Source organism: Pan troglodytes, chromosome 10 (assembly GCF_028858775.2).
Source record: "Pan troglodytes isolate AG18354 chromosome 10, NHGRI_mPanTro3-v2.0_pri, whole genome shotgun sequence".
Classification (NCBI taxonomy): domain Eukaryota; kingdom Metazoa; phylum Chordata; class Mammalia; order Primates; family Hominidae; genus Pan; species Pan troglodytes.
Genome location: NC_072408.2, coordinates 104,550,638 through 104,573,780, shown reverse-complemented (window position 1 = coordinate 104,573,780; position 23,143 = coordinate 104,550,638). Strand labels below are relative to the sequence as shown.

The 23,143-nt window shown below is 38.6% G+C and overlaps 1 long non-coding RNA gene, 1 other non-coding gene and 1 pseudogene across 2 annotated transcripts in view; 2 read left to right on the top strand and 1 right to left on the bottom strand.

Moving 5' to 3' along the window:
- Positions 1 to 6,419: 6,419 nt before the first annotated feature.
- On the top strand, positions 6,420 to 7,210 carry LOC739013 (platelet-activating factor acetylhydrolase IB subunit alpha2-like; annotated as a pseudogene).
- Positions 7,211 to 8,929: 1,719 nt separating this feature from the next.
- Positions 8,930 to 23,143, top strand: part of LOC134807504 (uncharacterized) — an 85,598-nt gene continuing 71,384 nt past the window's right edge. The window contains exons 1-2 of the long non-coding RNA XR_010148132.1: positions 8,930 to 9,035; positions 20,108 to 20,214. This is a non-coding gene — a long non-coding RNA (uncharacterized LOC134807504). The remainder of the gene's footprint in view (positions 9,036 to 20,107; positions 20,215 to 23,143) is intronic.
- On the bottom strand, positions 17,574 to 17,680 carry LOC112205207 (U6 spliceosomal RNA). Its single transcript, XR_002939044.2, has one exon. It is a non-coding gene; the product is annotated as a U6 spliceosomal RNA (small nuclear RNA).

Here is a 23,143-nt window from a genome sequence, read left to right as displayed (position 1 = left end):
CAGTTAACCATGTCTGTTGAATACTCTATCAACAATACCCCCAAATTTGACACATGACAGTAGGTTTTTCCCTATAGACAAGCACAGCAGTTTCTCCAATTAACTCCAAAGGATGATTCCCAATATCTTATGTCCCTCAGTGTCTGGCAGATTTATGAGACACAAGTGAATGGGAGGCACTGGCTTACAAAATAACCTTTCCAAGCCAAGCATTCATTGTGAATACACCTGATTTTTTACATGATTTGAAGAAAATTCCATGTCTCTCCCTGCACAAAGCTCAATGTGTCTCATTTTAGAATTTATTTAAAATAATACTTTCTACCAAATTGGCCTCATGAGCCCTGTATTATTTCTCCTTCCAAAATTTCCTTGTGTTCTCCTTATTGTAGAGAAGGCTAAGGAGAGATGATAAAAATCTACCATTCTTGATCCTGCATTTTAAAATGCAAAATGTCAAAACCAAATAAAGTAGGTCAAGGCTTCTCTGTATGTAGCAGACACTAGTGCTTGTTCATATCAGCAAATATTAAAGTTGATAGATAATCAAAAGTGTGATATCTTTCTTTAGTATAAGAAAATGTTATCAAGGGGCTAGCATTCTATTTTTATCTTAGTCAAAGAAATGGAACAAATCCAAATATATAACTTTATTGCTTATGAATATATAGATGAGTATTTTGTACATTTAAATAAAGGTACTTTATTTTGCATTTATTTGGACAATGAGTAATAGTTAAACACATTCAACTCATTAATTATCAGTGAAGTCTGTTCAAATACAGCCTGTGATTAAGTTCATGAAACCTTCAGGGGTTTGAAGCAATATTTAAAATTCTCATAGAACAAAATGGAAGAATGTGCAAGAAGGAATAATACTTGAATTCAAGACTAGAGGTATCTGGGGAAAACTGTAAGTCTTTGGTTTATTTTGAGATTGAAGGTTATGAATATCTTCCATTATTCTGGGACATAATAATACTCAGTTGGACAAACATAATAAAATGTGTAAGTAAAATTAAGTGATGGTGCTACTATTCCTTCTAATAATAGCAACTCTAATATCTAGGATACATGCTATGTTTCTTTAGTGAAGAAGAAAAATGTAAAAACCTCTGAAGCAGGCCAACACTATTAATAGAATGAATGATTTTTTAAAATTCACCTAATATCAATGAATGATTTTAACAGCTACTTGCAGGATAATGAAAAGATGCTGCTATTAGTTAGTGGAGAGAGGCACGGGGTTGAAGGGCTTCATCCTGGGAAAGAAGATTGCAACCTGAAGCCTCAAATCTTTCCTCTCCTTCCAAATATGCCACCTGCCTCCTTAAAGTATGAGAAGGGAGTTATAGTGATACCTATGTGAAACTGGAATTTTTCCTTGATGAGAATGTCATCTGTATCTAATCCTGGAACCATTAGACACAGGAAGGGGAACATCACACACTGGGGCCTGTTGTGGGGTGCGGGGAGGGAGGAGGGATAGCATTAGGAGGTATACCTAATGTTAAATGATGAGTTAATGGGTGCAGCACACCAACATGGCACATGTGTATATATGTAACAAACCTGCACGTTGTGCACATGTACCTTAAAACTTAAAATATAATAATAAAAAAAAGAAAAACACTGTATCATAAAAAAAAAAAAGAACCTGATTCCCTAGAGTTCATGCTGTTATGCCCAATGAACAGCTAAATCCAATCCTTCAAAATAGGGAACATTGAGTTTGGAGCAGTTGCTCTACCATTTTCAGGGCACTGGCTGGGAATGTTGTCCTGAAAGCCATTCATGCCCTAGAAATGCTTGACATTGGCTTTACATCCATGGTCCTGCATCCATTTCTGGTTTGGATGTAGGACTCCCTGAACCCACGTCTCTGAGTGTTTGCAATGGACTCATCCTGCATCCCCTCTGCAATCTCTAATTTAGACTCTAGTTGTGTCTCAAGTACCCGGGCTCTGTCCTTAGGCCTATCAAAACTTTATGCCTGTCTATATTCTTCCCTGGTAAAAGAACTTCCTCCAACCCCCAACCAGCCACCTGCCATTTGGCATCAACAGTCTCCTAATCTGAATCGTGGGTTCTACATCTGCTATTTGCTCTGTGCCACCCTCTGGCTCCCAGGAAGAGCAGCCCTACCTGGAAGGCAGATTGATCTCTTGTGTCTGAAAGTACTCCTTCTGACGCATTCATTTTCCTGATCTCTTTCTGTTTGGTGAAATGAAAACTAAATGTATAAGATTTATTAAAGGTGGTGGCAGTGGTAGACGAGGAGGAGGAAGAAGAAAAAATCATATAGGAGGAGATTGCTTTCAATGTCACTAACATAATAATTCATAATTCATGTGAAATGGTTAACACCTCTTGCTAAAATGGAACCTCATGGAAGAGTGCAATTTTCTCTTATCAACTCAGACACCACCTCCTCTTCCCCCAATAAGCGACTATTACATCAGAAAGAGTTTTGAAATGTCCCTTTCTAAACTAAAATATCAAGAAGCCAGATTTGACTGTGTATATATATATATATATATATACACACACATATACATATATATATAGTGCTTCTATGTGTATATCTGTATCTAACTATATCTATCTACATCTAGATATCTATATGTAGATATGATGTATCACATAGATACCTATTAATCTATATATAGTCCTTCTTTGCAGCATATTATATGTGTATATATATATTTTACATCCCTGCAATATATACATTGTATACATTGTATATATTGCAAACAGCACAGAGGTCAAGTGCACTAAACTATATGTGTGTGTGAGAGAGAGAGAGAAAGAAAGAGAGAAGAAAAAACTCCTGTTAGAATGGATTTAAATTTCTGTGATTCTGAAACTTTACAATGTAGGGAGTCTTCTTTTTTAAAAAAAATAAAAGCACCTAAAATTATAAATAATAACTTAAAAATTAGAATGACTATTTAGAATGAGAATAGAAATCCAACAAACAATAGATTTTTAACAGCTGACAAGTACCACAAACATCACAAAAAATAACAATGTTTATATTACTCAACTGCCTGACATAGCTCTATAATATTCTTGGCTACAATATATTCTCTTATTGTTTCTTCAAATGACTATAGTTTTGAAATGCAGTAATTTCTAGGGAAAATAAAAAACAATCAGCATTTCAGCAATATTGATTACTATCTGTTTTATTGTTAATAATTTAGATATTTTATCTTTAACACTAATTACTGGTACTATCTCACAAATTTAAGAAAATTATTATCATCATGTTCTGTTATATATGAGCTATTACAGATGTACCCACTATTTGTAATACTGGTATGTGATAAATTCTCTTTCTTACTGTCACCATCAAAAAAAAATCTTCGTAACATTTGTGATTGCAAATATCATATTATAATGAATATATTCCTGACAGGAGAGAAATTCTATTCTGATCAGACATTAATGAGAAGTGAATGCCCCCTTTTCAATATTACATGTCTGCTAATGATAGATTTTCCACGGAGCAGTTCCTGGTTCCACACAGTTGCAACCTGTTTCCCCTCCAGGACCCCACATTCTTCCTGTGCCACTGGACATGCTCATGTCATGATGATATGGCCCTTGGCCCTGCACCTTGGTGTCATGAAGCTAAGTGAGTTAGTGTAATGCATGGTGGGAGTGTGCCTGGAAGCTGTTTCATCAACAGAAAGACGAGCAATAACTTGACTTCACACAGAGGGAACTGAGCTACACAAATACATCCACTAAACACAAATTGATGTATGATTAATTCCATTTTCCCTTAGTCATATTCCCAAATTACCTGCAGCTACATCAACAGTATCTGACTTGAAGGAAAGTATGACAGAGTGGAGAGTGGAGTGGAAAGAAACTATGGCCTTCAGTAATTGTGGTTGTTATTTCGTTTTTGCAAATTTTACACATTTACAGAACCTTGGAAAGGGGCTGGTGCAATTGAAGATTTCCAAAGTTTCACTTTCTTAGCTTCATGGTAAATTCAACTCTCTTCGAGCCAGCATCTTCCTGAGTGCTTAGGAAAGATGGGAAGCTAAGCCCCCCACAAAAAAGGTTATTGAAGATGACTTAGCATTTAGAGACTGTTCTTTGAGAAAAAGCATTATCAAAGAAAGACTAGAGATAAATCATACTTAGTAATTAGGGTCCTGAAGCAAGGTACCATATAGACATTTCTCATGTCAACTGATGGGAATGTCATAGAACACACTACAAGAAAAATCCAGATGGGTATGGTAGTATTCCCATAGATCTAATTTCTTATTGAGGAGAAACTGTATTTTACTGTCAGACACAAAGTGTCTTATTTATAATTTATTGAATATTGTGACACCATAAGAAATATATATTTGGTCTATGTCCCTTGTTCTGACACAAAGCTTCTAAAACCCCTGCAATTTCCTGAGTGATGGGGTTGACAAAAATGTCACACAGAGCTCCTAAATCCCTTGGAATTTTTTGGGTGATATTAGAATCTCTTGTTCTAATGAGATGACTCTTAGCGTGCTCATAAATAACTTCAGGATAAGAGGTGGTCGTCAGAAAGACCAAACCAGGATTAGAAACTTGAAACTGTCAGCCCCATTCCCTATCGTATGGGGAGGAAAGAGGAACTGAAGATTGAGTTAATAATCATACCGATACAATAAAGCCTCCAGAAAAATCCCTAAATGCTGGAATTTGGAGACCTTCTAGGTTGGCGAATGCACCCACGTGTCAGAAGGGTAGTATACCCCAATCCATGGGAATAGCAGTTTCTGTATTCAGGACCCTTCTGGACCTGACCCCATACACCTCTTCATCTGGCTGTTGATTTATAGCCTTTATAATACCCTTTGTAATAAAAGTGTTAAGTAAAGTGTTTCCCTGAGTTCTGTGAGCTGTCATAACAAATTATTGAACCTGGGGGGAGGATTACGGGAACCCTTGATTTGTAGCTAAGTTGGACAGAAGTGTGGGTACCCTGGGCAACCAGTACTTGTGACTGGCAGTAGGGCAGTATTCTGGGACTGAAGCCTTAACCTATGAGGTCTGCCTTAACTATGCATAGTCAGTGTCAGAATTAAGCTATAGGACACTGAGTTTGTGTCTGGAAAGTTAGAGAACTGGTTGGTACAAGAAGAAAAATTCCCATGCCTTTTGTATCAAAAGCGTTGTGAGCAGAAAAACAGTTTTCTTTTAAATATAAGAACTTGCCAAACAGGCATGGTGGTTCATGTCTGTAATCCCCAGCCCTCTGGGAGGTTGAGACAGGAGGACTGCTGGAACCCAAGAGTTTGAGATCAGCCTGGGCAACATAACAAGATCCCATTTCTACGAAAAAACACAAAACACAAAAATTAACCAGGCATGGTGGCATGCTCCTATAGTCCCAAGTACTAGGGGAACTGAGGCAGGAGGATCACTTGAGCCCAAGAGTTTGAAGCTGCAGTGAGCTATGATCACACCACTACGGTTCAAAGTAGATGACAAAGTGAAAAAACCTGTCTCTTGAAAAAAAAAAGAAAAGAAAAAGGAAAAAAGGATATACTTTAAAACATACACAGTTTTTATCCTTTAGTATAGATTTCAGTCATTCTCAAATTCTGCTGTTGTCTGTAAATCCTCTGGGCAAGTGACTGAGCTTTATGGACACTACATCACTAGTATAGTCTTTAATCTTGATTTTGATGTTCAAATTGGGCTAAACCAGGATAAATAGCCCCTATATAGTATTCTGTCTTAATAAGACTGATTTGCTGGGTATGCTGCAAGTTACAAAAGGAGAATATATTTCAAAGACTGAAAGAATCACCTGTATTATGAGTACACTATTTGCAATAACTAAACCTGGATATTCTGGACTGAAGAAAGTATGGTGGGTTCTTCAGGTGCTACATAGAAACTGGAGCAAATGAAGGAAATGATGACAATAGATCCCACAAACTGATGAATACGCTCTATGACAAAATTTATACAAGATTTAAAATGTTAATTATAAAATCTATGACAGTTGATTGTGAAATGAATCACTTTTCTATTACGAAGGAGATACAGAAAAACACTGAATCGCTGTAATAAAAAGAGATTCCCTTATTGAATAAAGCTAAGTGTGAGACATATGGGGAGTCATGAAGTCAAGATCCTGACTCTGAGTGGAGAGAAATAGAAGCATAAGCTACTAGCACAGCATTCTAGAGGATATGCTCTTCCTTCTCAAATGCTTACCTCAAGTTATTGAAGGAATCACGTTTGCTTTATATATGTATCTATTTCTTATGTGCATAATTAAGAATTTGTTAAAGAAATCTAGGGCTGACAAATACCAAAAAGAAGTTACCTAAATTCTTTTTCTTTGGGATAAAAATATCTCTAGGTTGCTGCTGGTGCTGGGGCCCAAGGAGGGCCGTGCCGGAGGAGGGCCGCGCCGGAGGAGGGCCGCAGGGACTGAGCGAGTGACAGACGCACCACCCGTCAATGCTGCAACCCTGTAAGGCCTCCGTGGACTCTCTACGTGAGTGTAGAGTGAACCAAGCCGACTCAAACACAGCAGCTATTCCACATGCAGTGGAAGATATTCAAGGAGACGACAGATGGATATCTCAGCACAACAGATTTGTCCTGGATGGTAAAGACAAAAAGCCTAACGTTCTGTTTGTGGGAGACCCCATGGTGCAGTTAATGCAGCAACACGAGATATGGCGAGAGCTTTTTTCCCCATTTCACGCACTGAATTTTAGAACTGAGGAAGATACAAGACATGTTTTATAGAAAATAAAGAGTAGAGAACTGGAGAATATTAAACCTAAGGTCATTGTTCTCTGGGTAGAAACAACCAACCATGAAAATACAGTAGAGTTAGAAGGTAGGATCAAGGCCATCATTCACTCTACCAATTTATCAACATAAGGCAGCCACAAGGCAAAATTCTTGTATTGGATGTGTTACCTTGAGGTGAGAAGCCCAACCCTTTGAGGCAAAAGGTGAACCAGCTTCTCAAGGTTTCCTTGCTGAAGCTTGCCCATGTGTAGGTCCTGCATACAGACGGGGGCTTCATGCACCCTGACAGTGCCATCTCCTGCCATGATATATTTGATTCTCTTCATCTTACAGGAGAGGGCTATGCAAAGATCTGCAGAGCCCTCTATGAACTGATCATGCAGCTGATGGAGGAACACCCAAGGAGAAACAAACCACCATTGCCTGACTGGCTCCCATCAGTGTTAATCTCTTCCCAGCTTCCTCAATCAGTTATGCCACTGGCACTACAGAATCCATCTCTTTCTCAAAGCACTTTGCATTGCAAAATGTTCCTGGATGTTCAGATCTAGTGTTTGAAAGGGTGGAGGGATTTACACTGGCCCTGCATGTAGAAGGTTTATTAGACACAGGAGAAAAAATAGCCTAGGAAGATTGTTGTTTAAATTTATCTGAAACCAGAAGGAGACTTTTTAGTTGTATGTGTGATGCATTTGTTGAATTATCATTGTTTTTCCTAGGACAATATCAAGTCCAAGAACTGAACAATATGAAGTTTTTTTTTCTTGGCCTTGCTTTCTATGGGTTATGTCATATGTAATAATTATCAGAATCACACCTACTTGGCTTAAAAACAGATTTTTATTTTTAAAGCTCATAATTTAACCTTTTTTCTTGTTTTGCTTTATTCATATATATCCTCAATATTTTCTTAACATGCAGCAACAGATTGAACATGCTTGCCATTCAAATATGAGAGATGTTATAGTTACAAAGGAATTTGTTCCACTTTCTTAATCCTTCCTATGCTTAGCAGTGAAAAACAAATTTTGCCCCATGCAGGGAACCCTTTGGAAGGTTTTTTGGTTTTGTTTGTTTGTTTGTTTGTTTTTTGTTTAGATGGATTCTCATTCTGTCGCCCAGGCTGGAGTGCAATAGCATGATCTCGGCTTACTGCAACCTCTGCCTCCTTGGTTCAAGCGATTCTCCTGCCTCAGCCTCTGGAATAGCTAGGATTACAGGCCCCCACCAACATGCCTGGCTAATTTTTTTGTGTTTTTAGTAGCGACGGGGTTTCACCATATTGGTCAGGCTGGTCTCGAACTCCTGACCTCAGGTGATCCACCCACTTCGGCCTCCCAAAGCGCTGGAACTACAGGCGTGAGCCACCGCACTCAGCTGGAAGGTATCATTTTTATGTTGCTAAATATCATGTCTGTAGTAAACCTACACCTGCAGCCTTTCCTCTTCTCTGAAGTATAAGCCCCCCGTTACTCTCATGATATTACCAATGTAGAACTCATTTTTGTGTGGTGTTCTGCACTATAGAGTCTGCATAGTGTTCTGGTATGTTCTGGTATGTTTTGTTTGTTTCTCCCTGAAAATCTGCTATAGTTTCCTTTTTTGGAAAAAAAAACCACAAAAACCTCTGCTTTCCATTCCATAATACCTGCCATTATTTCAAGTTTTATAATATCCCAAGGTGTACATTTTATTTTTTTTAATTGACTGTTTTTAAATAAAGCAGTCCAGAAAAGTTTGGTCTTTTCCCGTGAGGAAACAAATGAAGCTGCTCTTCAGAATAGCCATTCTGCTTTTATCCCACCAGTTTAGTAAAAAAGAACTAGATTTGTTTAACTTTTAAGGTTTCTTATTAAAGTACCTTCACCTGAAAATTTCCTTCCAGAGAGCTCTTTATAATCTTAATGTTTGCTTGGGCAACAAGAACTACCATGTAAAAATAAATAATGGGACAATAGATGGCATATTGTTCAATATACCTGCAGAATATGTATAAACTGGATGTACAGACAGATATTTTGAACTAGACCAGGTGGGTATTGAAGTAACCCATCAAAATGTGATCTGCAGTGATTCTGCTTAATGTTCAAATTCAACAAACAGCTAAGGTATATGTTTTATGTTCTGCTTGCAAGGCAAATGGCAGTGCTTTTGTGTGCTGGAGGAGAGGCTGCTGATTGGTGCCAAGACCCACTTCTGATTGAGAGGGATAAAAGTTGGGCTGAATTTTCTCTAGTCAAGACTCCTTCTAGGTTTGTTTTTTTTTTTTGTCTTTAAAAATGCATACTTTAAAAATGTATCATGTCTTCATTAATAACAGAAAATACACATGGTGCTCACTAAATTTGTTTACTACATTAAAATTTCCTTTTTATTTTTAGTAGTCCAGGTTCTTGAGTTTTTTCAAGGCAGAATTTTTTTATTTTATTTTTTTTTTAGCTGAGGTACAGTTGTATAGGAAGGAGAATTAAGCCAGAATTTGGTGTGTGCAAAGACAATTTCCTATCCAGGTCTTTTTCTGTCAGAGAGTGAGAGTTTTGTCCAAATAAACCCATTAGGTTACTACTGAGCATGCGATTTTAGCTTTTCTTTTGATGGAGGATCAAATATCTCTTTGTGAGCTGAGCTTCCACTTTCTTGCTTATGTATGTAAACTTCAGATATCACTACATTCTATATCTACCATAGCTATTCAGGCAACAGTATTCTAATAGCTAGGCTTTAAATAAAAATCTGCCTCATTACTAATGTTCAAAAAAACAAAGATAAAAATAGGTCTAATCCTAGGTAGAAAAGATGTTTTTCCATTCATCAAGATTTCTAGAAAAGGAGATTCAGAGCCATGCTAAGACAGAATTTCAATGCTTACATTGTTCTCATCAAAGATAAATTCATTCATCTAACCATCTTACAGAGTAATCTTTGTTCTTGTTTGGTTCTTTCCATTAAAAGAATTAAGATTGATCTATTTTTTGCACACTAACTATTCACACAATTTTGCTAAATTCTCTCTCCAAGTTCTGCACTTTATTTTCTGACCAGAAAAATTCTATTTGCTTTGTTGTTTTGTCACATAATTCTTTTTTTTTTTGTTTGTTTTGACATGAGGCAAATCTTTTTTTTTCTTTTTTATTTATTTATTTATTTTATTATTATAATACTTTAAGTTTTAGGGTACATGTGCACATTGCGCAGGTTAGTTACATACGTATACATGTGCCATGCTGGTGTGCTGCACCCACTAACTAGTCATCTAGCATTAGGTATATCTCCCAATGCTATCCTTCCCCCCTCCCCCCTCCGCCCCACCCCACAACAGTCCCCAGAGTGTGATGTTCCCCTTCCTGTGTCCATGTGATCTCATTGTTCAATTCCCACCTATGAGTGAGAATATGCGGTGTTTGGTTTTTTGTTCTTGCGATAGTTTACTGAGAATGATGATTTCCAATTTCATCCATGTCCCTGCAAGGACATGAACTCATCATTTTTTATGGCTGCATAGTATTCCATGGTGTATATGTGCCACATTTTCTTAATCCAGTCTATGATTGTTGGACATTTGGGTTGGTTCCAAGTCTTTGCTATTGTGAATAATGCCACAATGAACATACGTGTGCATGTGTCTTTATAGCAGCATGATTTATAGTCCTTTGGGCATATACCCAGTAATGGGATGGCTGGGTCAAATGGTATTTCTAGTTCTAGATCCCTGAGGAATCGCCACACTGACTTCCACAATGGTTGAACTAGTTTACAGTCTCACCAACAGTGTAAAAGTGTTCCTATTTCTCCACATCCTCTCCAGCACCTGTTGTTTCCTGACTTTTTAATGATTGCCATTCTAACTGGTGTGAGATGGTATCTCATTGTGGTTTTGATTTGCATTTCTCTGATGGCCAGTGCTGGTGAGCATTTTTTCATGTGTTTTTTGGCTGCATAAATGTCTTCTTTTGAGAAGTGTCTGTTCATGTCCTTCACCCACTTTTTGATGGGGTTGTTTGTTTTTTTCTTGTAAATTTGTTTGAGTTCATTGTAGATTCTGGATATTAGCCCTTTGTCAGATGAGTAGGTTGCAAAAATTTTCTCCCATTTTGTAGGTTGCCTGTTCACTCTGATGGTAGTTTCTTTGGCTGTGCAGAAGCTCTTTAGTTTAATTAGATCCCATTTGTCACTTTTGTCTTTTGTTGCCATTGCTTTTGGTGTTTTAGACATGAAGTCCTTGCCCATGCCTATGTCCTGAATGGTAATGCCTAGGTTTTCTTCTAGGGTTTTTATGGTTTTAGGTCTAACACGTAAGTCTTTAATCCATCTTGAATTAATTTTTGTATAAGGTGTAAGGAAGGGATCCAGTTTCAGCTTTCTACATAAGGCTAGTCAGTTTTCCCAGCACCATTTATTAAATAGGGAATCCTTTCCCCATTGCTTGTTTTTCTCAGGTTTGTCAAAGATCAGATAGTTGTAGATATGCGGCATTATTTCTGAGGGCTCTGTTCTGTTCCATTGATCTATATCTCTGTTTTGGTACCAGTACCATGCTGTTTTGGTTACTGTAGCCTTGTAGTATAGTTTGAAGTCAGGTAGTGTGAGGCCTCCAGCTTTGTTCTTTTGGCTTAGGATTGACTTGGTGATATGGGCTCTTTTTTGGTTCCATATGAACTTTAAAGTAGTTTTTTCCAATTCTGTGAAGAAAGGCATTGGTAGCTTTATGGGGATGGCATTGAATCTGATATTGATTCTTCCTACCCATGAGCATGGAATGTTCTTTCATTTGTTTGTATCCTCTTTTATTTCCTTGAGCAGTGGTTTGTAGTTCTCCTTGAAGAGGTCCTTCACATCCCTTGTAAGTTGGATTCCTAGGTATTTTATTCTCTTTGAAGCAATTGTGAATGGGACTTCACTCATGATTTGGCTCTCTGTTTGTCTGTTGCTGGTGTATAGGAATGCTTGTGATTTTTGCACATTGATTTTGTATCCTGAGACTTTGCCGAAGTTGCTTATCAGCTTAAGGAGATTTTGGGCTGAGACAGTGGGGTTTTCTAGATATACAATCATGTCATCTGCAAACAGGGACAATTTGACTTCCTCTTTTCCTAATCGAATACCCTTTATTTCCTTCTCCTGCCTAATTGCCCTGGCCAGAACTTCCAACAATATGTTGAATAAGAGTGGTGAGAGAGGGCATCCCTGTCTTGTGCCAGTTTTCAAAGGGAATGCTTCCAGTTTTTGCCCATTCAGTATGATATTGGCTGTGGGTTTGTCATAGATAGCTCTTATCATTTTGAAATATGTCCCATCAATACCTAATTTATTGAGAGTTTTTAGCATGAAGGGTTGTTGAATTTTGTCAAAGGCCTTTTCTGCATCTATTGAGATAATCATGTGGTTTTTGTCTTTGGCTCTGTTTATATGCTGGATGACATTTGTTGATTTGTATGTATTGAACCAGCCTTGCATCCCAGGGATGAAACCCACTTGATTATGGTGGATAGGCTTTTTGATGTGCTGCTGGATTCGATTTGGCAGTATTTTATTGAGGATTTTTGCATCAATGTTCATCAAGGATATTGGTCTAAAATTCTCTTTTTTGGTTGTGTCTCTGCCCGGCTTTGGTATCAGAATGATGCTGGCCTCATAAAATGAGTTAGGGAGGATTCCCTCTTTTTCTATTGATTGGAATAGTTTCAGAAGGAATGGTACCAGTTCCTCCTTGTACCTCTGGTAGAATTCGGCTGTGAATCCATCTGGTCCTGGACTCTTTTTGGTTGGTAAGCTATTGATTATTGCCACAATTTCAGCTCCTGTTATTGGTCTATTCAGAGATTCAACTTCTTCCTGGTTTAGTCTTGGGAGAGTATATGTGTCGAGGAATTTATCCGTTTCTTCTAGATTTTCTAGTTTATTTGCACAGAGGTGTTTGTAGTATTCTCTGATGGTAGTTTGTATTTCTTTTTTTTATTTCTTTTTTTTTAATATTATACTTTAAGTTTTAGGGTACCTGTGCACATTGTGCAAGTTAGTTACATATGTATACATGTGCCATGCTGGTGCGCTGCACCCACTAACTCGTCATCTAGCATTAGCTATATCTCCCAATGCTATCCCTCCCCCCTCCCCCCACCCCACAACAGTCCCCAGAGTGTGATATTCCCCTTCCTGTGTCCATGTGATCTCATTTTTCAGATCCCACCTATGAGTGAGAATATGTGGTGTTTGGTTTTTTGTTCTTGCGATAGTTTACTGAGAATGATGATTTCCAATTTCATCCATGTCCCTACAAAGGACATGAACTCATCATTTTTTATGGCTGCATAGTATTCCATGGTGTATATGTGCCACATTTTCTTAATCCAGTCTATCATTGTTGGACATTTGGGTTGGTTCCAAGTCTTTGCTATTGTGAATAGTGCTGCAATAAACATACGTGTGCATGTATCTTTATAGCAGCATGATTTATAGTCCTTTGGGTATATACCCAGTAATGGGATGGCTGGGTCAAATGGTATTTCCAGTTCTAGATCCCTGAGGAATCGCCACACTGACTTCCATAATGGGTGAACTAGTTTACAGTCCCATCGACAGTGTAAATGTGTTCCTATTTCTCCACATCCTCTCCAGCACCTGTTGTTTCCTGACTTTTTAATGATTGCCATTCTAACTGGTGTGAGATGGTATCTCATTGTGGTTTTGATTTGCATTTCTCTGATGGCCAGAGATGACGAGCATTTATTCATGTGTTTTTTGGCTGCATAAATGTCTTCTTTTGAGTAATGTCTGTTCATGTCCTTCGCCCACTTTTTGATGGGGTTGTTTGTTTTTTTCTTGTAAATTTGTTTGAGTTCATTGTAGATTCTGGATATTAGCCCTTTGTCAGATGAGTAGGTTGCAAAAATTTTCTCCCATTTTGTAGGTTGCCTGTTCACTCTGATGGTAGTTTCTTTGGCTGTGCAGAAGCTCTTTAGTTTAATTAGATCCCATCTGTCAATTTTGTCTTTTGTTGGCATTGCTTTTGGTGTTTTAGACATGAAGTCCTTGCCCATGCCTATGTCCTGAATGGTAATGCCTAGGTTTTCTTCTAGGGTTTTCATGGTTTTAGGTCTAATGTTTAAATCTTTAACCCATCTTGAATTGATTTTTGTATAAGGTGTAAGGGACAGATGCCGTTTCAGCTTCTACATATGGCTAGCCAGTTTTCCCAGCACCATTTATTAAATAGGGAATCCTTTCCCCATTGCTTGTTTTTCTCAGGTTTGTCAAAGATCAGATAGTTGTAGATATGCGGCGTTATTTCTGAGGGCTCTGTTCTGTTCCATTGATCTATATCTCTGTTTTGGTACCAGTACCATGCTGTTTTGGTTACTGTAGCCTTGTAGTATAGTTTGAAGTCAGGTAGTGTGAGGCCTCCAGCTTTGTTCTTTTGGCTTAGGATTGACTTGGTGATATGGGCTCTTTTTTGGTTCCATATGAACTTTAAAGGAGTTTTTTCCAATTCTGTGAAGAAAGGCATTGGTAGCTTTATGGGGATGGCATTGAATCTGTAAATTACCTTGGGCAGTATGGCCATTTTCACCATACTGATTCTTCCTACCCATGAGCATGGAATGTTCTTCCATTTGTTTGTATCCTCTTTTATTTCCTCGAGTAGTGGTTTGTAGTTCTCCTTAAAGAGGTCCTTCATGTCCCTTGTAAGTTGGATTCCTAGGTATTTTATTCTCTTTGAAGCAATTGTGAGTGGGACTTCACTCATGATTTGGCTCTCTGTTTGTCTGTTGTTGGTGTATAAGAATGCTTGTGATTTTTGTACATTGATTTTGTATCCTGAGACTTTGCTGAAGTTGCTTATCAGCTTAAGGAGATTTTGGGCTGAGACAGTGGGGTTTTCTAGATATACAATCATGTCGTCTGCAAACAGGGACAATTTGACTTCCTCTTTTCCTAATCGAATACCCTTTATTTCCTTCTCCTGCCTAATTGCCCTGGCCAGAACTTCCAACACTATGTTGAATAAGAGTGGTGAGAGAGGGCATCCCTGTCTTTTGCCAGTTTTCAAAGGGAATGCTTCCAGTTTTTGCCCATTCAGTATGATATTGGCTGTGGGTTTGTCATAGATAGCTCTTATTATTTTGAAATACGTCCCATCAATACCTAATTTATTGAGAGTTTTTAGCATGAAGGGTTGTTGAATTTTGTCAAAGGCTTTTTCTGCATCTATTGAGATAATCATGTGGTTTTTGTCTTTGGCTCTGTTTATATGCTGGATGACATTTATTGATTTGCGTATATTGAACCAGCCTTGCATTCCAGGGATGAAGCCCACTTGATCATGGTGGATAAGCTTTTTGATGTGCTGCTGGATTCGTTTTGCCAGTATTTTATTGAGGATTTTTGCATCAATGTTCATCAAGGATGTTGGTCTAAAATTCTCTTTTTTGGTTGTGTCTCTGCCTGGCTTTGGTATCAGAATGATGCTGGCCTCATAAAATGAGTTAGGGAGGATTCCCTCTTTTTCTATTGATTGGAATAGTTTCAGAAGGAATGGTACCAGTTCCTCCTTGTACCTCTGTTAGAATTCAGCTGTGAATCCATCTGGTCCTGGACTCCTGTTGGTTGGTAAACTATTGATTATTGCCACAATTTCAGCTCCTGTCATTGGTCTATTCAGAGATTCAACTTCTTCCTGGTTTAGTCTTGGGAGAGTATATGTGTCGAGGAATTTATCCATTTCTTCTAGATTTTCTAGTTTATTTGCATAGAGGTGTTTGTAGTATTCTCTGATGGTAGTTTGTACTTCTGTGGGATTGGTGGTGATATCCCCTTCATCATTTTTTATTGTGTCTATTTGATTCTTCTCTCTTTTTTTCTTTATTAGTCTTGCTAGCAATCTATCAATTTTGTTGATCCTTTCAAAAAACCAGCTCCTGGATTCATTGATTTTTTGAAGGGTTTTTTGTGTCTCTATTTCCTTCAGTTCTGCTCTGATTTTAGTTATTTCTTGCCTTCTGCTACCTTTTGAATGTGTTTGCTCTTGCTTTTCTAGTTCTTTTAGTTGTGGTGTTAGGGTGTCAATTTTGGATCTTTCCTGCTTTCTCTTGTGGGCATTTAGTGCTATAAATTTCCCTCTACACACTGCTTTGAATGCATCCCAGAGATTCTGGTATGTTGTGTCTTTGTTCTCGTTGGTTTCAAAGAACATCTTTATTTCTGCCTTCATTTCGTTATGTACCCAGTAGTCATTCAGGAGTAGGTTGTTCAGTTTCCATGTAGTTGAGCGGCTTTGAGTGAGATTCTTAATCCTGAGTTCTAGTTTGATTGCACTGTGGTCTGAGAGATAGTTCGTTATAATTTCTGTTCTTTTACATTTGCTGAGGAGAGCTTTACTTCCAAGTATGTGGTCAATTTTGGAATAGGTGTGGTGTGGTGCTGAAAAATATGTATATTCTGTTGATTTGGGGTGGAGAGTTCTGTAGGTGTCTATTAGGTCCGCTTGGTGCAGAGCTGAGTTCAATTCCTGAGTATCCTTGTTGACTTTCTGTCTCGTTGATCTGTCTAATGTTGACAGTGGGGTGTTAAAGTCTCCCGTTATTAATGTGTGGGAGTCTAAGTCTCTTTGTAGGTCAGTCAGGACTTGCTTTATGAATCTGGGTGCTCCTGTATTGGGTGCATATATATTTAGGATAGTTAGCTCTTCTTGTTGAATTGATCCCTTTACCATTATGTAATGGCCTTCTGTGTCTCTTTTGATCTTTGTTTGTTTAAAGTCTGTTTTATCAGAGACTAGGATTGCAACCCCTGCCTTTTTTTGTTTTCCATTGGCTTGGTAGATCTTCCTTCATCCTTTTATTTCGAGCCTATGTGTGTCTCTGCACGTGAGATGGGTTTCCTGAATACAGCACACTGATGGGTCTTGACTCTTTATCCAATTTGCCAGTCTGTGTCTTTTAATTGGAGCATTTAGTCCATTTACATTTAAAGTTAATAGTGTTATGTGTGAATTTGATCCTGTCATTATGATGTTATTTGGTGATTTTGCTCGTTAGTTGATGCAGTTTCTTCCTAGTGTCAATGGTCTTTACATTTTGGCATGATTTTGCAGCGGCTGGTACCGGTTGTTCCTTTCCATGTTTAGCACTTCCTTCAGGAGCTCTTTTAGGGCAGGCCTGGTGGTGACAAAATCTCTCAGCATTTGCTTGTCTGTAAAGTATTTTATTTCTCCTTCACTTATGAAGCTTAGTTTGGCTGGATATGAAATTCTGGGTTGAAAACTCTTTTCTTTAAGAATGTTGAATATTGGCCCCCACTGTCTTCTGGCTTGTAAGGTTTCTGCCGAGAGATCCGCTGTTAGTCTGATGGGCTTCCCTTTGAGGGTAACCCGACCTTTCTCTCTGGCTGCCCTTAACATTTTTTCCTTCATTTCAACTTTGGTGAATCTGACAATTATGTGTCTTGGAGTTGCTCTTCTCGAGGAGTATCTTTGTGGCATTCTCTGTATTTCCTGAATCTCAACGTTGGCCTGCCTTGCTAGACTGGGGAAGTTCTCCTGGATAATATCCTGCAGAGTGTTTTCCAACTTGGTTCCATTCTCCCCGTCACTTTCAGGTACACCAATCAGACATAGATTTGGTCTTTTCACATAGTCCCATATTTCTTGTAGGCTTTGCTCATTTCTTTTTATTCTTTTTTCTATAAACTTCCGTTCTCGCCTCATTGCATTCATTTCATCTTCCATTGCTGATACCCTTTCTTCCAGTTGATCGCATCGGCTCCTGAGGCTTCTGCATTCTTCACGTAGTTCTAAAAATGTGGAACGCTTCATGAATTTGCGTGTCATCCTTGCGAAGGGGCCATGCTAGTCTTCTCTGTATCGTTCCAATTTTAGTATATGTGCTGCCAAAGCGAGCACTGTCACATAATTCTTAATCCATCTTTTATGACTCTTCTCTTTATTTCATCCCTCTTTAGTTGTACAGCTCAGTTTAGCTCATCTTCTATAAAAATGTGTTGCATCAGTCAAGAATATATTTGACTGCAAGTAACAGAAAGCCCTAACACATAATATCTTAAACAGGAAAGAGATTTGCTTGTCTCATGCAATAAAAGCACGGGAGTAGGTAGAAAGGGCAGGATAGTAGGGGCTCAATGATGTGATTAAGACTCCATCTATTTCCCCAATATTTCCCCCTCTGCACGAGCCTTTCTTCAACATGTGTATAATCTCATAGTCACAAAATGGATGCTGCACCTCCATGCTCATGTTCATGTTACATGCAGACTGATGCAGAAAAAGACTACAATCCTCTTATCAAGTGGTGGAATCTATTTCCTTACCCATTGAGTCTGGTTTGGCCTTGTGACTTGCCACGGCCAACAGAATGTGAAGGAATCAAAGATATTCCAGCCACAAGAAGACTTTCATGCTTTTAAAATTTGCTTTGGTGCCACCAAAACAGCCTGCTAGAGGATGAGAAACCATTTGAGGCAGAGACTGACTATTCCAGATGAGGCTACATTAGACTGGTGACCCCTCAACTGACCCACATCTCACCACAACACATGTGTGAGCCAGCCAAAACTGTAAGAGCTGCTCAGCTGAGCTCCACCTAACTTGGTGACCTAAAGAATCATGAGCTAAATAGTTGTTTTAAGCCGCTAAGTCTTGAAGTGTGTTTTTCTGCAGCAAAAGCTTACTAATACACATGGGCTCTTCAGAATTGCACCATTCCCACCCCATCTGCACCTGCAGTTTCCTTGACCTAAAGGAATGCATTTCTATTCTGGCTGAATATTTACCTCTCATTCTTTGTTAGTAGAAATTGAGTGGAGCTATTGGCTTCTTTCTGCTGAACTCCCTTCACCAGTTTTGGACAAACCAACAATGAGCCCAAGTGGCTTTCTCTTGGGCATGTCCTACACATGACCTCACATTCTTAGCTCAGATTCATTCTGGAGGAGCAAGCTGCCTAGCACAGTCACCCCTTCTTGTCTTCAGATGTTGTTGTGGGTGAAAGATCCCAATATAGTATCCCACAAACTTAGAGGATAGTTATCAAGTTCTCTGAATCATCCTAAATTCCTTCTCTATTGGCTTGAGGTGGAGGTGGAAGTAACCCTCCTACACTTTAGTAAACGAGTGAGACTCATGACACACCAGCTGCCTCCAAAACTCCTCTGCAATCTCCAATAATCCAACTACTGCTACCCTCCTTGGGGTGCTGGGCTAAGAATCATTCTTTTTTAAGAGACAAGGTCTCACTCTGTCACCCATGCTGGACTCTGGTGATGAGATCCTAGCTAATTGCAACCTTGAACTCCTGGATTTCAAGTGATGCTCCTGCCTCAGTGTCTTGAGTAGTTAGGACCACGAGTAGGCACCAGCATGCCTGACTTTCTTTTTTTTTTCTTTTCTTTTTTTTTTTTTTTTTTTTGTAGAAATAGGGTCTCACCTCTTGCACTTGCTGAGAATCTTTTAACAGATTTTTAAAATAACATTCCTTTCAAATTCCGCATTATGGTTTCTCACCTCACATCAGAATGTGACACCAATTTCCATTTTATCATCCTGTACACTGAGATAAAGTAGTCCCCACATGCAGATTTAAAGTTTATTAGCAAATACTAAAGTCATTTTGGGATAGAGACGGAGAGGGGAGAAAGTTAGATAACTGCTTTTCAGAACTCAGAACTGAACAGAAAGCATGCCATGTCTCAATTCAAATTTTAATCACAAAACTTTAAATTCACTTGAACATCATCCTTATCACTTGAGATTCAAAGCTACCTGAAGGACTATAAACAAAAGGTAATGAATGCCAGCGAAGAGGTGTCATAAATGTTGAGACGATTCCTGGTGGGGTGCGGCAGAAAGCAGCTGCCCTACAATGTCTGTTCTGATTTAACATCTTCATTCATAAGCCAGAATAGGGAACAGACAGCGCACTGATATAATTCACAGATGGTACTCATTTGGGAGATATTATGAATACCAGAGATATCAGAGAAATGATACAAAAGGACCTAGAGAAGGAATAACAATGAAACTTGACTTTGAAAATGCAAAGTGATATGTCAGCGTGTAAAAAAGGAAATCTTCAACATTTAAATAGCAGGGAGAAACTGGAAGTCAATGTTTAAAGTGACATCAAGTTAAATAATGGAATGAAATTTAAAATTGGAAAATTTTAAATATAGCAGTAAAATTACTAGTATATATCTTTTAATCGTCTTTAATTACTGAAAGCTTAATTAGGTATCCTTCCGATGTGTCCCTATATCCCTATCTTGTCACATTGTTTTTATACATTACATTTGATTTGTTTATCCTTCCCTCCAGACTTTGAGCTTCTTGAACATAGAGACTGGGTTACATTCATCATTGTAAATCTGGGGTCCACCTCAATGACGAGCACATGAGACGCATTGGATAAATACTTCCTGAAGGTAAAAATGAGCTACTTCCAATAGCATCTCTTTGTACAGAATGCAATGATGCAAAGTTACCTGGTAATATTTAGATTTTCAGAACTCTACAAGTAAAGAGGAAGGGTTATGAAGAGTTGGCAATAACAATAATACCACCTTTCATTTGTATAGGGTTTTCATAATTATTGTTTGAAGAGAAAAATATAAAGACTTTAACTCAACTCTTATATTTAAAAGAGACAGAGAGGGCCAGGCATGGTGGCTCATGCATGTAATCCCAGTGATTTGGGTGACCAAGGTGGAAAAATTTCTTGATGCCAGGAGTTGGACACCAGCCTGGGCAACATGGTGAGACCCTGACTCTACAAAAAATAAAAAAATTAGCCAGGTGTGGTGATGGGTTCCTGTTGTTCCAGCTACTTGGGAGACTGAGGTAGGAGGATCACTTGAGCCTGGGCGATGGGGACCTCAGTGGGCCATGACTGCACCACTGCACACCAGACCAGATGACAGAGCAAGACTCTGTTTCAAAAAATAAAAATAAAAAATATAAAATATAAATACATAAATAAATACAAAGGAGAGAGGGGGGCATTCTTTACTATACAGAATACATTTGAGAATTATAGATACTCTGATTTGTAGAAGATATTTTTGTCAACTTGAACATTACATTAGACATGCAAGGCATGCTAGCATAGTGTGCAGTAGGAAACAGCAAAATGCAGCAGTTTATAGCAGTGGTTTACTGAGTACGGCTTAGGAACCTGTGTTGGTCTCCAAAACTCTTATGGGGTCTGCAAAGTCAAAAGTATTTTCATAATTATACTGAGATGTCATTTGCCTCTTTTACGCTCATTCTTTCTTGAGTGTACAGTGGAGTTTTCCAGAGGCTAAGTAACATGTGATGGTATCACCCAATGACTTGTGGAATGTTTGCTTCTATACTCTTATGGTTTACGTTGTTCACAGCTTGAATTTCTAATACAATAAATATTCACAGACGTAACACAAACAAAAGCTTTTGGGGACACTTAGTCATTTTTAATAAGGTAAAGCAGTCCTGCAACCAAAAAAGTTGAGACCTGCTGGCTTAGAATTCAGACTTTGGGGTCAAATATAGATTGAAATCCCCATTTTACTGATTTATCAGTTATTTACCTTTTATATGCCCTCATGTCCTGGGCATAAGATTAATATTTACCTCATGGAGTTGTTGTGAGAATTAAACAAGAAAATACTAGAAAAGAACACAGTTCAGTGCCAAGTCCATAGCCCAAGGCTTAATAAGTAGTTTATCATCATTTTAAAGGAATGAAAACATGGTGACTTCCAGGAGCACTTTTATGACCCTTTGGAAACCAGGTTTCCTTTGCGGTACCCCATTCATCCTCCAAAGAGAGCAGAGGAGAGAAGGTGAGAGGGCAGAGTCTTCATTGCTCTTCCTGCCTAGAAATCAATGAGAAATTGATGATTCTGCTGCTTCTGACTTCTGAGGGTGTGGGTTCATTAATTTCAAACTTGCCTTTGGTAGCGCCTGTGTGTAAATCAGAACATGAAACAGATGATGTCTCCCCTCTGGTGGTTAGAGCAGGAAAGGGCATCAATTTCAAGCAGGAGGAGCAAAGGGGCTCCATGCTTCTTAGCAATGGCCTTTACAGAGACACATCCCTGCCATGGACAACAGTCCCAGGTGGAGAATATCAAAGATCATACTCTTTCTTTTCTTAGAGGAAGCTGGTTCCTAAGGACTGCTGCATTCAAAATAGTAATACTAATACAAATATTATAAATTATAAGGATAATCAGATTTACATTTCTCTGACATTTCACAGTGAACACTTCCATTTGCATAGATCTCAAATATCAGAGCTGGAAGGATCAGGGTGAGTATTGGAACTAAGCCTCTAATATAGAGATGACATGAAGAAAAGGGGACTCAGAAAATTTAATTGACTTGCCCAAGATTATACAAATAATGAAAGAACCACGGTCTTATTAAAACTTGTAATAACTTTATGTGTAGAGTGGATATTGTTTGTTACACCCAGTTTGCAGGTGAGAGAACTGAGACAGGTTAAATTATTTCCCCAGAGTTATCTGCTGAGTAAGTTGCACAGCCAGGATTCAAGTCCATGTCATCCAAGGGGACTTCACTACTTTATCTTCAGCATTACTATCATATTTTCAGGGACCCCTACTTCCTAGAAAAACAACTGTAAGGAATAATGCTTCAGGAAACACTGCTGGTAGCACAAATGTTACTATCCTTGCCCTTCTTTCTCCCATCAAACATTTCAGTCTTGCTATACCCTTACATAGGCCCGTGCTGTCTCAAGAGTTCCCAGTGTGTCCCTAAGCTTTTAGAAGCCTGTATGCTGGGCAGAATGGGCACATTCATGAGAGATGCCGATACTACTGAAGAATTAGACTCCTCAGGCAGAGGTGATGACTCAGGCAGAGGTGATGACTCTGACCCAGGAAGCAACAAAGGGCTCTCTTGCTCAGAGCTAGTTCCTCTACCATTTTGCTGCTGTAGTGTATATCTGCCCCCAACACCTATTCATTTACATTACACTTTTGAACGGCTTATAATAGACATGTAATTTTGGCAGGGTGATGCTTTTCATATAAATATAGATTAGTTCCATATTGAGATCAGAAGAAATAGGGTTCTATGGTAAAAGCTACAGTCGTGAGCAACTGGAGGGCACTGAGTATCAAGGAAAGTCTTACTGTATTTCCCTCAAATGTGATCTTTTTAGAGATATTCTTCTTTGATCTCTAAAGCTATCAGAGCTGGCCTGTTTTTACTGATTTCCACAGATCCCTTTACCTAGCTCCATCTTAGACACTCTAGTCATTGATCCCTTAGTTTCATTTATTCTAGTTAATTAGCCAACTAGGTAGCCCATTTGTGCTGCAGAGAAGTCAATGCATATCCATA